General features: G+C 46.1%; 1 pseudogene; it reads left to right on the top strand.

Annotated features, from left to right (window-relative positions):
• The first annotated feature begins 977 nt into the window (after positions 1-977).
• LOC123487948 overlaps positions 978-15000 on the top strand; it is a 42434-nt pseudogene continuing 28411 nt past the window's right edge.

The raw sequence follows: 15000 nt of genomic DNA, 5'->3' as shown, positions 1-15000 counted from the left end.
CACGCATACACACGCATACACACACACACACAGACACACACTACACACATATTAGCAATCAACATAGATTGATTGCTCTTATCCTTTACACCATTTTGGTTTTCATTAAATGTAGGATTTCACCCTGCATGGAGCACAGCATTAAAGACAGCTTTATACAGGATGAACCTGCATGGAGCACAGCATTAAAGACAGCTTTATACAGGATGAACCTGCATGGAGCACAGCATTAAAGACAGCTTCATGCAGGTTGAACCTACAGTACATGGAGCACAACATTGTAAAGACAGCTTTATACAGGTTGAACCAACATGGAGCACAACATTAAAGACAGTTTCATACGGGTTGAACCTACATCCACTGTTGTTGTTGTTTCAGGAAGTGAGGGGTACACAGTAACGGTTGTTTCAGGAAGTGAGGGGTATACAGTAACTGTTGTTTCAGGAGGTGAGGGGTACACAGTAACGGTTGTTTCAGGAAGTGAGGGACACAGTAACGGTTGTTTCAGGAAGTGAGGGGTACACAGTAACGGTTGTTTCAGGAGGTGAGGGTACACAGTAACGGTTGTTTCAGGAAGTGAGGGTACACAGTAACGGTTGTTTCAGGAAGTGAGGGTATACAGTAACGGTTGTTTCAGGAAGTGAGGGGTATACAGTAACTGTTGTTTCAGGAGGTGAGGGGCACACGTAACGGTTGTTTCAGGAAGTGAGGGTACAAGTAACGGTTGTTTCAGGAAGTGAGGGGTACACAAGTAACGGTTGTTTCAGGAGGTGAGGGGTACACAGTAACGGTTGTTTCAGGAAGTGAGGGGTTTACACAGTAACGGTTGTTTCAGGAAGTGAGGGTATACAGTAACGGTTGTTTCAGGAAGTGAGGGTATACAGTAACTGTTGTTTCAGGAAGTGAGGGTATACAGTAACCTGGGTTGTTTCAGGAAGTGAGGGTATACAGTAACTGTTGTTTCAGGAAGTGAGGGTATGGCAGTAACGGTTGTTTCAGGAAGTGAGGGGGTATACAGTAACGGTTGTTTCAGGAAGTGAGGGGTACACAGTAACTGTTGTTTCAGGAAGTGAGGGTACACAGTAACGGTTGTTTCAGGAAGTCAGGGTATACAGTAACTGTTGTTTCAGGAGGTGAGGGTACACAGTAACGGTTGTTTCAGGAAGTGAGGGTATACAGTAACGGTTGTTTCAGGAAGTGAGGGTATACAGTAACTGTTGTTTCAGGAAGTGAGGGGTACACAGTAACGGTTGTTTCAGGGAAGTGAGGGGTATACAGTAACGGTTGTTTCAGGAAGTGAGGGGTACACAGTAACTGTTGTTTCAGGAAGTGAGGGTACACAGTAACGGGTTGTTCCAGGGAAGTGAGGGGTACACAGTAACTGTTGTTTCAGGAGGTGAGGGTACACGTAACGGTTGTTTCAGGAAGTGAGGGGTATACAGTAACTGTTGTTTCAGGAGGTGAGGGGTACACAGTAGCGGTTGTTTCAGGAAGTGAGGGGTATACAGTAACGGTTGTTTCAGGAAGTGAGGGGTATACAGTAACTGTTGTTTCAGGAAGTGAGGGGTATACAGTAACTGTTGTTTCAGGAAGTGAGGGTATACAGTAACTGTTGTTTCAGGAAGTGAGGGGTATACAGTAACGGTTGTTTCAGGAAGTGAGGGTATACAGTAACGGTTGTTTCAGGAAGTGAGGGTACCACAGTAACGGTTGTTTCAGGAAGTGAGGGTATACAGTAACGGTTGTTTCAGGAAGTGAGGGGTATACAGTAACTGTTGTTTCAGGAGGTGAGGGTACACAGTAACGGTTGTTTCAGGAAGTGAGGGGTATACAGTAACGGTTGTTTCAGGAAGTGAGGGGTATACAGTAACTGTTGTTTCAGGAAGTGAGGGGTATACAGTAACGGTTGTTTCAGGAAGTGAGGGGTACACAGTAACTGTTGTTTCAGGAAGTGAGGGGTACACAGTAACGGTTGTTTCAGGAAGTCAGGGGTATACAGTAACTGTTGTTTCAGGAGGTGAGGGGTACACAATGTAACGGTTGTTTCAGGAAGTGAGGGTATACAATGTAACGGTTGTTTCAGGAAGTGAGGGGTATACAGTAACTGTTGTTTCAGGAAGTGAGGGTACACAGTAACGGTTGTTTCAGGAAGTGAGGGTATACAGTAACGTGTTGTTTCAGGAAGTGAGGGTACACAGTAACTGTTGTTTCAGGAAGTGAGGGGTACACAGTAACGGTTGTTTCAGGGAAGTGAGGGGTACACAGTAACTGTTGTTTCAGGAGGTGAGGGGTACACAGTAACGGTTGTTTCAGGAAGTGAGGGGTATACGGTAACTGTTGTTTCAGGAGGTGAGGGGTACACAGTAACGGGTTGTTTCAGGAAGTGAGGGGTATACAGTAACGGTTGTTTCAGGAAGTGAGGGTATACAGTAACTGTTGTTTCAGGAAGTGAGGGGTATACAGTAACTGTTGTTTCAGGAAGTGAGGGGTATACAGTAACTGTTGTTTCAGGAAGTGAGGGTATACAGTAACGGTTGTTTCAGGAAGTGAGGGTATACCAGTAACGGTTGTTTCAGGAAGTGAGGGGTACACAGTAACGGTTGTTTCAGGAAGTGAGGGGTATACAGTAACGGTTGTTTCAGGAAGTGAGGGGTATACAGTAACTGTTGTTTCAGGAGGTGAGGGGTACACAGTAACGGTTGTTTCAGGAAGTGAGGGGTATACAGTAACGGTTGTTTCAGGAAGTGAGGGGTATACAGTAACTGTTGTTTCAGGAAGTGAGGGGTATACAGTAACGGTTGTTTCAGGAAGTCAGGGGTATACAGTAACGGTTGTTTCAGGAAGTGAGGGGTATATATTAACTGTTGTTTCAGGAGGTGAGGGGTATACAGTAACTGTTCTTGTTGTTTCAGGAAGTGAGGGGTATACAGTAACGGTTGTTTCAGGAAGTGAGGGGCATACAGTAACTGTTGTTTCAGGAAGTGAGGGGTATACAGTAACTGTTGTTTCAGGAAGTGAGGGGTATACAGTAACGGTTGTTTCAGGAAGTCAGGGGTATACAGTAACGGTTGTTTCAGGAAGTGAGGGGTATACAGTAACTGTTGTTTCAGGAAGTGAGGGGTATACAGTAACTGTTGTTTCAGGAAGTGAGGGGTATACAGTAACTGTTGTTTCAGGAAGTGAGGGGGGTACACAGTAACGGTTGTTTCAGGAAGTGAGGGTATACAGTAACGGTTGTTTCAGGAAGTGAGGGTACACAGTAACTGTTGTTTCAGGAAGTGAGGGTACACAGTAACGGTTGTTTCAGGAAGTGAGGGTACACAGCAACTGTTGTTTCCAGGAGGTGAGGGGTACACAGTAACGGTTGTTTCAGGAAGTGAGGGTATACAGTAACTGTTGTTTCAGGAGGTGAGGGGTACACAGTAACGGTTGTTTCAGGAAGTGAGGGGTATACAGTAACGGTTGTTTCAGGAAGTGAGGGTATACAGTAACTGTTGTTTCAGGAAGTGAGGGGTATACAGTAACTGTTGTTTCAGGAAGTGAGGGGTATACAGTAACTGTTGTTTCAGGAAGTGAGGGGTATACAGTAACGGTTGTTTCAGGAAGTGAGGGGTATACAGTAACGGTTGTTCCAGGAAGTGAGGGGGTACACAGTAACGGTTGTTTCAGGAAGTGAGGGGTATACGGTAACGGGTTGTTTCAGGAAGTGAGGGGTATACAGTAACTGTTGTTTCAGGAGGTGAGGGTACACGGTAACGGTTGTTTCAGGAAGTGAGGGTATACAGTACCGGTTGTTTCAGGAAGTGAGGGGTATACGTAACTGTTGTTTCAGGGAAGTGAGGGGTATACAGTAACGGTTGTTTCAGGAAGTCAGGGGTATGCAGTAACGGTTGTTTCAGGAAGTGAGGGGTATATATTAACTGTTGTTTCAGGAGGTGAGGGGTATACAGTAACTGTTCTTGTTGTTTCAGGAAGTGAGGGGTATACAGTAACGGTTGTTTCAGGAAGTGAGGGGCATACAGTAACTGTTGTTTCAGGAAGTGAGGGGTATACAGTAACTGTTGTTTCAGGAAGTGAGGGGTATACAGTAACGGTTGTTTCAGGAAGTCAGGGGTATACAGTAACGGTTGTTTCAGGAAGTGAGGGGTATACAGTAACTGTTGTTTCAGGAAGTGAGGGGGTATACAGTAACTGTTGTTTCAGGAAGTGAGGGTATACAGTAACGGTTGTTTCAGGAAGTCAGGGTATACAGTAACGGTTGTTTCAGGAAGTGAGGGGTATATATTAACTGTTGTTTCAGGAGGTGAGGGTACACAGTAACTGTTCTTGTTGTTTCAGGAAGTGAGGGGTACTATAGTAACTGTTGTTTCAGGAAGTGAGGGGTATACAGTAACTGTTCTTGTTGTTTCAGGGGGTGAGGGTGTCCGGTATCTTGGTAAGGGAACCTACATCGACTGCGCTCTCGCCAACATGACACAGGAAATTACACGCTCGCCTTCCGACCCCCGGAGCGCGCTGCGATCGCTGTCATCATCACCGATGGTCACGTGACAGGAAACCCCTGCGGCGGGGTGAAGGTGACGGCAGAGCGGGCGCGCGACGAGGGCATCAGAATGTTTGTGGTCGCAGCAACGAAGAACGTGGACGAGACGGGTCTGAGGGAGATCGCTAACTCTCCGGCCAACGTCTACAGAAGAGACTTCCTGGCTGTCGATCTCAGTGGCAACAACGCTGTTATACAGCAAGACACTATAGACCGCATCATCAAGACCATGGTAACACACACACACACACTAACACACACACACACACTAACACACACACACACTAACACACACACACACACTAACACACACACACACACTAACACACACACACACACTAACACACACACACACACACACACTAACACACACACACACTAACACACACACACACTAACACACACACACACTAACACACACACACACACACACACACACACACACTAACACACACACACACTAACACACACACACACACTAACACACACACACTAACACACACACACTAACACACACACACTAACACACACACACACACACACTAACACACACACACTAACACACACACTAACACACACACACTAACACACACATACACTAACACACACACTAACACGCACACACACACTAACACGCACACACATACTAACACACACACACACTAAAACACACACACACACACTGACACACACAGTAACACACACTAACACACATACACATACACACTAACACACACACTAACACACACACACTAACACACACACACACACTGACACACACACACTAACACACATACACACGAACACACACACACACTAACACACACACTAACACGCACACACATACTAACACACACACACTAAAACACACACACACACACTGACACACACAGTAACACACACACACTAACACACACACACACTAACACACACACACTAACACACACACACTAACACATACACACTAACACACACACTAACACACACACACTAACACACACACACACTGACACACACACACACTAACACACACACAACACTAACACACACACACTACCACACACACACTAACACGCACACACATACTAACACACACACACTAAAACACACACACACACACACTGACACACACAGTAACACACACTAACACACATACACATACACACTAACACACACACTAACACACACACACTAACACACACACACTGACACACACACACTAACACACATACACACGAACACACACACACACACACTAACACACACACACTGACACACACACATACACGAACACACACACAGACTAACATACACACACTGACACACACACACTAACACACACACACACTAACACACACACACACTAACACACACACACTAACACACATACAGACGAACACACACACACACTAACACACACACACACTGAGACACACACACACACGAACACACACACACACACTAACACACACACACTGACACACACACACACACTAATACACACACTAACACACACTAACACACATACACACTAACACACACACACACTAACACACACACACACTAACACACACACTAACACACACTAACACACACACTAACACACACTAACACACATACACACTAACACACACACACACTAACACACACACACTAACACACACACTAACACACACTAACATACACACACTAACACACACACTAACACACACTAACAAACACACACTAACACACACTAACACACATACACACTAACACACACACACACTAACACACACACACTACCACACACACTAACACACACACACTAACACACACACTGACACACACACTAACACACTGTGATGATGATGTACTAGTTTTATATTCAAACTCTTCATCTTGTCTTTTTCCAGACCCATCTGGCCTATCAGGAGGTGAGACTGAGAGCAACAATATCCACATTACCTAGAATCACCGTACCAGTGTAATATACCTGAGGATATACCATGATATATACACTATATATACACTATATATACACTATATATACACTATATATACACTATATATACAAAAGTATGCGGACAGCCCTTGAAATTAGTGGATTCGGCTATTTCAGCCATACCCGTTGCTGACAGGTGTATAAAATCAAGCACACAGCCGTGCAATCTCCATAGACAAACATTGGCAGTCGAATGGCCTTACTGAAGAGCTCAGAGACTTTCAACTTGGCACCGTCATAGGATGCCACCTTTCCATTAAGTCAGTTCGTCAAATTGCTGCCCTGCTAGAGCTGCCCCGGTCAACTGTAAGTGCTGTTATTGGGAAGTGGAAACGTCTAGGAGCAACAACGGCTCAGCCGCGAAGTGGTAGGCCACACAAGCTCACAGAACGGGACCGCAGAGTCCTGAAGCACGTAGCGTGTAAAAATCGTATGTCCTCGGTTGCAACATTCACTACCGAGTTCCAAACTGCCTCTGGAAGCAACGTCAGCATAAGAACTGTTCGTCGGGAGCTTCATGAAATGGGTTTCCATGGCCGAGCAGCCGCACACAAGCCTAAGATCACCATGCGCAATGCCAAGCGTCGGCTGGAGTGGTGTAAAGCTCGCCACCATTGGACTCTGGAGCAGTGGAAACGCGTTCTCTGGAGTGATGAATCACGCTTCATCATCTGGCAGTCCGACGGACGAATCTGGGATTGGCGGATGCCAGAGAACGCTACCTGCCCGAATGCATAGTGCCAACTGTAAAGTTTGGTGGAAGAGCAATAATGTCCTGGGGCTGTTTTTCATGGTTCGGCTCGGCCCTTATTTCCAGTGAAGAGAAATCTTAACGCTACAGCATACAATTACATTCTACACAATTCTGTGCTTCCAACTTTGTGGCAACAGTTTGGGGAAGGCCATTTCCTGTTTCAGCATGATAATGCCCCTGTGCAGAAAGCGAGGTCCATACAGAAATTGTTTGTCGGGATCGGTGTGGAAGAACTTGACTGGCCTTCACAGAGCCCTGATCTCAACCCCATCAAACACCTTTGGAATGAATTGGAACGCAGACTGTGAGCCAGGTCCAAATCGCCCAACATCAGTGCCCGACCTCACTAATGCTCTTGTGGCTGAATGGAAGCAAGTCCCCCGCAGCAATGTTCCAACATCTAGTGTGAAAGCCTTCCCAGAAGAGTGGAGGCTGTTATAGCAGCAAAGGGGGACCAACTCCATATTAATGCCCATGATTTTGGAATGAGACGTTCGACAAGCAGGTGTTCACATACTTTTGGTCATGTAGTGTATGTATATATATGTATATATGTACAGTAGAGGTTTGATATTTATTGATTGATTGATTGATTGATACTGGATGTCTCTGTTTATCCCTGGCTGATTGATTGATTGATTGATACTAGATATCTCTGTCTCTCCCTGGCTGATTGATTGATATTAGATGTTTCTGTTTCTCCCTTTCTGATTGATTGATTGATACTAGATATATCTGTTTCTCCATGTCTGATTGATTGATTGATTGATACTGGATATCTCTGTCTCTCCCTGGCTGATTGATTGATTGATTGATACTAGATGTGTCTGTCTCTCCCTTTCTGATTGATTGATTGATACTAGATGTCTCTGTCTCTCCCATGTTAGTGCTACCAGGTGAAGTGTCTGGAGACAGAAGGACCTCCTGGTCCCAAGGGACACAGTGGACACAAGGTACAGACACACACAGACAGACACACACAGACAGACACACACAGACAGACACACACAGACAGACACACACAGACAGACACACACAGACAGACACACACACAGACACAGACAGACAGACACACACAGACAGACACACACAGACAGACACACACAGACAGACACACACACAGACAGACAGACACACACAGACAGACACACACAGACAGACACAGACAGACAGACAGACACACACAGACAGACACACACAGACAGACAGACACACACAGACAGACACACACAGACAGACACACACAGACAGACACACACAGACAGACACACACACAGACAGACAGACACACACAGACAGACACACACAGACAGACACAGACAGACAGACAGACACACACAGACAGACACACACAGACAGACACACACAGACAGACACACACACAGACAGACAAGACACACACAGACAGACAGACACACACAGACAGACAGACACAAACAGACACACACAGACAGACACACAAGACACACACAGACAGACACACACAGACAGACACACACACAGACAGACACAGACAGACATACAGACACACACAGACAGACACACACAGACAGACACACACACAGACAGACAAGACACACACAGACAGACACACACAGACAGACACACACAGACAGACACACAGACAGACACACACAGACAGACACACACAGACAGACTCACACAGACAGACACACACAGACAGACACACACAGACAGACACACACAGACAGACTCACACAGACAGACACACACAGACAGACTCACACAGACAGACACACACAGACAGACACACACAGGACAAAATAGACAAGGAGGGATCTTTACGTCGGTAAAATGCATTATGCAAGAAATGTTGGTGGAAACGCTTTTATGCGCAAATATTGATATTATAATGATCATATGGAAGTAAAGTTGGAGTCACACGATGTCATGTGCGACGTGAACGCGGTAGGCGAAGTCAAACGCAGGACACCGAGCTACTGGAAACGATACTTTACTAACAAAGTAACCAGAGTACAAAACAACCTCCAAACAGGGAGGAAAATAACCCGCACAATAAACTACTGCCGAAATGACGAAAACAATCACACACAATGAAAGACAGAGGGTTATATAGGGAAATACAATACAACAATAATGGGAAACAGGTGTACACAATCAAGACCAAACAAGACAAACCCAGAAACATAGATCGGTAGCAGCTAGTACTCCGGGACGACGAACGCCGAAGCCTGCCCGAGCAAGGAGGAGGGGCAGCCTCGGCTGAATCCGTGACACACGATGACATGTTGTGTGGTCCTCCCGCTATGAACCATGCAGTTTATTAGGCTACAGATGAAATAAGTTATAAATGAACAAATCAAAATAATTCCATAATAATGTCATCATGTAGATCCAGAATCAGCGAGCTGAATCAGCGAGCGCACCTGCCAATACGGAGTGGGCACCACTCATTGTATAAAACCATCAGTAGAGTTGAAATGGAAACCCATTTAACTTGTATTTTTATTCGGTAGATGGGGATTTAACCGCCAAATTGTATTTTTATCTGCATTACGTCATCACGCACAGCATTTTATCTGCAACAAGTCAATTTGATGGAAACATCTCTGGTGGGGAAATGCGCATATTGTTTTAAGCAGATTTTAGAATATTTGCATGAATATATGTTGCCAATTGGATGGAAACCTAGCTATAGTGACAACTGCAAATAATACTTCAATGTAAATGTAATGAAAAATAATATTGAAACGTATTTAAATGTAGCATTTCAACAACAAACACTCTGAAGCCTGCACATCTTTTACAGCAAGTCATTGTTTGCCTTGTTGTTGCTCAAGTGGTTTGAGATTTCCATGTTTTCTAATGGTAGTCAATTCCTTTGGGTCTTAATTTTCCTGGTGCTCATCTCTCTGTCTGTCCAACCATCTGCAATGCATCAATGCATCATCATCATCATCGGCCAAAGGGATCACACCAACACTCTCTCTCCTCAGATTTTTTATACATTCAGCAATTAGCAAGAGCAAGCTGGCTTCTCTCCTCGAATGGGCCAATATAGTAGGCTATTGGGCCTAGTAAAACAAATAGAATAAGCTCATTGGGCCTAGTAAAACAAATGGAATAGGCTATTGGGCCTAGTAAAACAAATGGAATAGGCTATTGGGCCTAGTAAAACAAATGGAATAGGCTATTGGGCCTAGTAAAAACAAATGGAATAGGCTGTTGGGCCTAGTAAAACAAATGGAATAGGCTATTGGGCCTAGTAAAACAAATAGAATAGGCTATTGGGCCTAGTAAAACAAATGGAATAGGCTATTGGGCCTAGTAAAACAAATGGAATAGGCTATTGGGCCTAGTAAAACAAATAGAATAGGCTATTGGGCCTAGTAAAACAAATGCTAAAAATAAATGTTGTATAGCTATTGTAGCCTATAGATTTCACAAGAAGAGGACTAGCGAAAGCCTTGCGTAGCCTATAGCCAATTACGCACCGTAACAGCTGGAAGAGAGAGGCTAGAAATGTGTCGCCGAAATAAGAAGCTAAATATTAGCTAGATATTAGGCCATTCATTAGCTAAATATGATATGTATGTAGGCCTACCTGTCAAAGTGAAAGAAAATGAGTGAACAGATGATGAAACGGCAGATCTGTGAGTTCCTCCAGGCTGCGCTCTGCAGTCCCTGGGCACACAAAGCTCCGCTATTGATTAGGTCTACGTTTAGTTGTTAGACAATAACATGATTCTACCGGGCTACAACAACACAGTGCAATGGGAATGTACATTTACATTTACATTTACATCATTTAGCAGACGCTCTTATCCAGAAGCGACTTACAAATTGGTGCATTCATCTTATAGCCAGTGGGATAACCACTTTACAATGTTTGTTTTTTTCGGGGGGGTGGGGGGGTGGGATGGGGTAAGTGGGTGGGGGGGGTGGGGGGTGAAGGATTACTTTATCCTATCCCAGGTATTCCTTAAAGAGGTGGGGTTTCAAATGTCTCCGGAAGGTGGTGAGTGACTCCGCTTTCCTGGCGTCGTGAGGAGCTTGTTCCACCATTGGGGTGCCAGAGCAGCGAACAGTTTTGACTGGGCTGAGCGGGAACTGTGCTTCCGCAGATGTAGGGAGCCAGCAGGCCAGAGGTGGATGAACGCAATGCCCTCGTTTGGGTGTAGGGACTGATCAGAGCCTGAAGGTACGGAGGTGCCGTTCCCCTCACAGCTCCGTAGGCAAGCACCATGGTCTTGTAGCAGATGCGAGCTTCAACTGGAAGCCAGTGGAGTGTGCGGAGGAGCGGGGTGACGTGAGAGAGACTTGGGAAGGTTGAACACCAGACGGGCTGCGGCATTCTGGATGAGTTGTAGGGGTTTAATGGCACAGGCAGGGAGCCCAGCCAACAGCGAGTTGCAGTAATCCAGACGGGAGATGACAAGTGCCTGGATTAGGACCTGTGCCGCTTCCTGTGTAAGGCAGGGTCGTACTCTCCGAATGTTGTAGAGCATGAACCTACAGGATCGGGTCACCGCCTTGATGTTAGCGGAGAACGACAGGGTGTGGTCCAGGGTCACGCCAAGGCTCTTCGCACTCTGGGAGGAGGACACAACGGAGTTGTCCAACCGTGATGGCAAGATCATGGAGCGGGCAGTCCTTCCCGGGAGGAAGAGCAGCTCCGTCTTGCCAAGGTTCAGCTTGAGGTGGTGATCCAGTCATCCATACTGATATGTCTGCCAGACATGCAGAGATGCGATTCGCCACCTGGTCATCAGAAGGGGGAAAGGAGAAGATTAATTGTGTGCCGTCTCGTAGCAATGATAGGAGAGGCCATGTGAGGATATGACAGAGCCAAGTGTCTTGGTGTATAGCGAGAATAGGAGAGGGCCTAGAACTGAGCCCTGGGGGACACCAGTGGTGAGAGCACGTGGTGCGGAGACAGCTTCTCGCCACGCCACTTGGTATTAGCGACCAGTAAGGTAGGACACAATCCAAGAGTGAGCCGCGCCGGAGATGCCCAGCTCGGAGAGGGTGGAGAGGAGGATCTGATGGTTCACAGTATCAAAGGCAGCAGACAGGTCTAGAAGGACAAGAGCAGAGGAGAGAGAGTTAGCTTTAGCAGTGCGGAGAGCCTCCGTGACACAGAGAAGAGCAGTCTCAGTTGAATGACCAGTCTTGAAACCTGACTGGTTTGGATCAAGAAAGGTCATTCTGAGAGAGATAGCAAGAGAGTTGGCTAAAGACGGCACGCTCAATAGTTTTGGAGAGAAAAGAAAGAAGGGATACTGGTCTGTAGTTGTTGACATCAGAGGGATCGAGTGTTGGTTTTTTGAGAAGGGGTGCAACTCTCGCTCTCTTGAAGACAGAAGGGACATAGCCAGCGGTCAAGGATGAGTTGATCAGCGAGGTGAGGTAAGGAGAGAAGGTCACCGGAGATGGTCTGGAGAAGAGAGAGGAGGGAGATAGGGTCAAGCGGGCAGGTTGTTGGGCGGCCGCGCCGTCACAAGTCGCAAGAATTTTATCTGGAGAGAGAGGGGAGAAAGAAGTCAAAGCATAGGGTAGGGCAGTGTGAGCAGAACCAGCAGTGTCATTTGACTTAACAAACGAGGATTGGATGTCGTCAACCTTCTTTTCAAAATGGTTGACGAAGTCATCCACAGAGAGGGAGAAGGGGGGGGGGGGGGGGGAGGAGGATTCAGCAGGGAGGAGAAGGTGGCAAAGAGCTTCCTAGGGTTAGAGGCAGATGCTTGGAATTTAGAGTGGTAGAAAGTGGCCTTAGCAGCAGAAACAGATGAAGAAAATGTAGAGAGGAGGGAGTGAAAAGATGCCAGGTCCGCAGGGGAGTCTAGTTTTCCTCCATTTCCGCTCGGCTGCCCGGAGCCCTGTTCTGTGGAGCTCGCAATGAGTCATCAAGCCACGGAGCTGGAGGGGGAGGACCGAGCCGGCCGGGAGGATAGGGGACATAGAGAGTCAAAGGATGCAGAAAGGGAGGAGAGGAGGGTTGAGGGAGGCAGAATCAGGAGATTGGAGGGAGAAGGATTCGAGCAAGAGGGAAGAGATGATAGGATGGAAGAGGAGAGAGTAGCGGGAGAGAGAGAAGCGAAGGTTGCGACGGCACATTACCATCTGAGTAGGGGGCAGAGTGAGTAATGTTGGAGGAGAGCGAGAGAGAAAAGGATACAAAGTAGTGGTCGGAGACATGGAGGGGAGTTGCAGTGAGATTAGTAGAAGAACAGCATCTAGTAAAGATGAGGTCAAGCGTATTGCCTGCCTTGTGAGTAGGGGGGACGGTGAGAGGGGGTGAGGTCAAAGAGGAGAGGAGTGGAAAGAAGGAGGCAGAGAGAAATGAGTCAAAGTTAGACGAAGGGAGGTTGAAGTCCCCCAGAACTGTGAGGGGTGAGCCATCCTCAGGAAAGGAACTTATCAAAGCAATAAATGTATCATTGTTATCAAGTGACTAGCACTATTGTCTAGAGCTGTAAACTGCAGTGATGTAATTTGAATAACCGCCTAAATGTCCTGTTTCGAATGCCTGTTAATGCCAAAATACCCCCTAGGCCATTTGGATCAGTTTGGATGTGTTCTCGACAGGTAGTCGACAGGTAGTAGGCCACTAATATTGTGTATTTTGTCAGACTGTAGACCTATCGGGCGTTAGGAAAATATGGTCTTCTTCTGACACTGAGATGTGCTGTCTGTCGTGGATCTTCAGTCTCCCAAGTCGTCCTATAATTAATGCGGCCACCAACATGCTCACATGCCCAGTTATTCAGGAAAGCTCCCCGCGCTCTGCCTCCTCTCCCCTTCCTCGGGCACCTGGAGTCTCCTGTAGCTCAGTTGGTAGAGCATGGCGCTTGCAACGCCAGGGGTTGTGGGTTCGATTCCCACGGGGGGCCAGCATGAAAAATTTATGCACTCTCACTAACTGTAAGTCGCTCTGGATAAGAGCGTCTGCTACAATGACTAAAATGTAGAGTGATTCAACAGAACCTGTGTGTTGTGATAATTGTGTTGTTTGCTGTATAACCTGTCAGTTCATATGTCTTGCCACCGAGATATATAGCCCTAATGCCGAGACAATAAGAAGACACAGTGGGAAGAATAAATTCAACCACACCTTTGTTTCATCCCAAAACCAGAGAGCACCATCTGTCCATTGAAGTCCGCAAAGCATATTGCATGTAACAAACAGTTACATGACCTACAGCTACGGTCAAGTAAGGTAATGTTTCCGGAGCAGCTAAACAACTATTGATTTAGTACCACGGAGAGTTACCGCATGTCGCAAAGAAAACAGGAGCTGCCTCCCACTATTCCAGAACCATTTCAACTTCAACATTTCAACATCATCTAATCACCTCTGCTTAGTCTAATACAGTTGAAACTAAAATATACAAAAAACCATTTAGTCCAATCAACATAAGCTAAATATCATGTGGCTGTCCATGGTAGTGATTTATGTGTGTGTGTGTGTGTGTGTGCGTGTGCGTGTGCATGCGTGTGTGTGTGCCCGTGCTATAGGTTAAAATACTTGCTCGCTAGCCTAACTTCCTTTCATGGACAACAATTAGCCAGCTAGTTAACATTAGCCTTCTACATCTAGCTACATGTTGAACTTCCATCCTCTCAGGTCAGGGGCACAATGTATGAATTAATGGTTGGATCAGAATCACTGTTATAATCATTGGCCAGTCACGGAGAATTAAGTAAAACCACAAGTCCAAATCCCTATCTACATCC

Source organism: Coregonus clupeaformis, unplaced genomic scaffold (assembly GCF_020615455.1).
Source record: "Coregonus clupeaformis isolate EN_2021a unplaced genomic scaffold, ASM2061545v1 scaf1923, whole genome shotgun sequence".
NCBI classification, from domain to species: Eukaryota; Metazoa; Chordata; class Actinopteri; order Salmoniformes; family Salmonidae; genus Coregonus; species Coregonus clupeaformis.
Note: the sequence above shows the minus strand (reverse complement) of the source record. Positions and strands in the feature narration are given on the sequence as shown.